The sequence below is a fragment of the Bison bison genome, unplaced genomic scaffold (genome assembly GCF_000754665.1).
Source record: "Bison bison bison isolate TAMUID 2011002044 unplaced genomic scaffold, Bison_UMD1.0 scf7180017864527, whole genome shotgun sequence".
Taxonomy (NCBI): domain Eukaryota; kingdom Metazoa; phylum Chordata; class Mammalia; order Artiodactyla; family Bovidae; genus Bison; species Bison bison.
In genome coordinates, this window is record NW_011495078.1 from 14,924,014 (window position 1) to 14,927,125 (window position 3,112).

The 3,112-nt window shown below is 42.4% G+C and overlaps 1 protein-coding gene across 1 annotated transcript in view; it reads left to right on the forward strand.

Moving 5' to 3' along the window:
- Window positions 1-3,112, forward strand: part of LOC104982228 (multidrug resistance-associated protein 4-like) — an 84,877-nt gene that overhangs the window by 52,152 nt on the left and 29,613 nt on the right. The window lies entirely within an intron of this gene.

Sequence of the window (3,112 nt, forward strand, 5' to 3'; positions counted from 1 at the left end):
TCCAGGAGGTTTTGCTGCTGCTCTGAAGTGTCATCTCTGCCTCTAATTAGCAGGAGTCAGCAAGGTCATTATGATACCTGGGAACCACCTAACTAGTAATGATCCTCTGCTCATCTCCTTTTAGAATCCATGACTCAGTGGATGGGCATCAGGTGGTCACATAATAATGGTGTCTGGAGGTATTTTGTCCTGTAGCAGTCCTAGGCAGTATCTAAGTGTTTGTCTCAGTTTCCTTTCTTATTAAAAGCAGGAGGAGTGAGGTTACTGTAAAAGTTATAGGCCATGCCTGTGAAATCCAGGCATGTCAGGGTTTCAGTAAATGGTCGCTGTCCTTACTATTCTAACCCTTTTCTCTACATCTGTCCATCCATACATACATCCCTATAAATATAATCGAGATTTTTTTCCAAGGTTCTTCCTCCTCCTACATCCCCCAAATCCTAGAGGAACAAGCACTGGAAAACAGCATTTCTTAGAATACATGTGTCAATAACAACTAGATGTATTAAACTAGGCCAAATTCAAGTAAATGTTTAAGTTCATCCAGATGAAAACATTCTTCTAATAAAACATGAAGTAATCCCATTGGCAACATCAGTTCAGGCTGATGACGTCAACTCCAAGGCCCAGGAGTCAGAAGATTCAGGGATTGAGTCTCAGTTTCTCTGTTTGCTAGGTGTGTGGTTTTGGCTGATTGTCTGAACCTTACAAGCCTGTTTCTTCATTTGTAAAATGGAGATAATAATACAGTCAGTCTTATAAGGTTGTTTCAAGAATGACATGCAATAGTGATTTTAAAGCACCTGATTGCTTAGGGACATAACAAGCACTCTATAAATGTTAGAATAATTTTGAAAATAAATTAGCCTCTAATTGTAAGCTCAACCAGTTTTTGGTAAAGTCACATCCATAAAATGTGACTTGTAAGACAGAAGGTATCTTCTTGATATATGTCACTTTCATTATTTGAGCTGATAATTCATATAGGTGCTGTACATATGGTATATTACATAAATCAACAGTAAACAATTCTGTTACCATAAGCAAGAGTGTATGTAACATTGGTCTGCGTGTCATCTTTAACCATTTTTTTGTTTTAATTTTTGAGTTTTAAGTTGGTTTTTTTTTAAAAAAAACAAGTTTTTACAAAATGTTTTTAAGGCTTTTAAAAACTTTTAGGCATTACACAGTTAAAGGCATCAAGCTGATAAATTCTAGTTTGATATTTTCCCACATAGATCACTTGACCTTACAAATCCCTCTTGGATGCCTATAAGCTTGTACCTTTATCTCATATTTACCACATTCCTGCCAGCATGAACCCTTCCAGGGCCCAAAACAGGGCTCTTGTCTAACACTCAGAAATGAATTGTCCGAGGAGATACATGTGCTGACAAAGCAAGACATTTTATCTGGAAAGGGCACCTGAGTGGAGAGCAGTAGGGTAAGGGAACCCAGGAGAACAGCCCTGCCATGTGGCTCGCAGTCTTGGGTTTTATGGTGACGGGATTAATTTCAGGGTTGTCTTTAGCCAATCATTCTGACCCAGAGTCCTTCCTGCCTGTGTCAAGATGGCAGCGAGAAGGATTCTGGGAGGTGGTCAGACATGTGGCATCTCCTTTTGACCTTTCCTGAACTCTTCCGGTTGGTGGTGTCTTATTAGTTCCATGTTCCTTACCAGGACCTTATGCAAATGGTTACTGTGGTGCCTGGCCAGGGTAGGCAGTTTCAGTCAGTGTGCTTCCCCTAACATGAATATTTTCTTTTCAGATTGCCTGGAAAATCATAGGATAATAAGTTAATTGATCCTTCTATGTCTAGGTATAGAGGCTTTCATGTCTTGAGTTAGTTTAGTGTTGTCTTCATTTCAAATACACTCTTTAGTCACAACCTGGGCAGCGTGATGTGAAAGAGCAAAAGGCTCTGAACTGACATGAGCTGGTTCAGAGTCCAGCTCTTCTGTTTAACAGGTAACAGTCCTCATACCAGTAATGTGACCTCACTTAATCTCAGTTTCCTCATCTGTGAAATGGGGCCAGTACTTCCTGTGCAGCTTGTTGTGAGGCTTAGAGATAATCAATAATATGGTCCAGCACAGTGCTTGGTGCACAGATCTTATCCCCCAGGAGCGGAGAAAAGCTGTCTGCATGTGTATAAATGATGGAGCAGGACAAGACGGGTCCTTCACAAGAGATGTAAACACAGCCTTAGGAACCCAATAAGAAGAGAGAGAAATCCAGGATCGTTTCATGGGAGAGTGTGTTTGGGCTGAGCCTGGAAAGATGGTCAGGATATTAACAGGCCGTGAGAGGAGGGGCAATTTCAAATGGAAAAAAAAAAACTGTGAAAAAAGAGGGACTCAGACTCCCCCTGTTTGAGTCCGAAGTACAGCATTCTTCTACCAGGGCCTCACATCTGGCCCTCATTAACCATTACTGCAGTCTTCTCCACAGTGTTTGTTGTTGTTGGTCAGTTGATACTTTTGAACTGTGATGCTGGAGAAGACTCTTGAGAGTCCCTTGGACTGTCGCAAGGAGATCAAACCAGTCAATGCGAAAGGAAATCAACCCTAAATATTCATTGGAAGAACTGATGCTGAAGCTAAACCCCCAATACTTTGGCTACCTGATGTGAAGAGCTGACTCATTAGAAAAGACCCTGATGGGAGAATTTGAGGGCAGGAGGAGAAGGTGTGACAGAGGATAAGATGGTTGGATGGCATCATCGACTCAGTGGACATGAGTTTGAGCAAACTCCAGGAGATAGTAAAGGAGAGGGAAGCCTGATGAGCTGTGTCTATGGGGTCGCAAAGAGTCAGATACGACTAAGCAACTGAACAACAACAACTGAACTGCAGTGTTTGAAATCTCACCCACAGAGCCGATGTGTTACTTGGCTCCTTTTCCCAGTTCATTGTAGCTGCTGCTGCTAAGTCGCTTCAGTCGTGTCCAACTCTGTGCACCCCCATAGATGGCAACCCACTAGGCTCCTCTGTCCCTGGGATTCTCCAGGCAAGAATACTGGAGTAGGTTGCCATTTCCTTCTCCAATGCATGAAAGTGAAAGTGAAGTCGCTCAGTCGGGCCCGACTCTTAGCGACCCCATGGACTTCA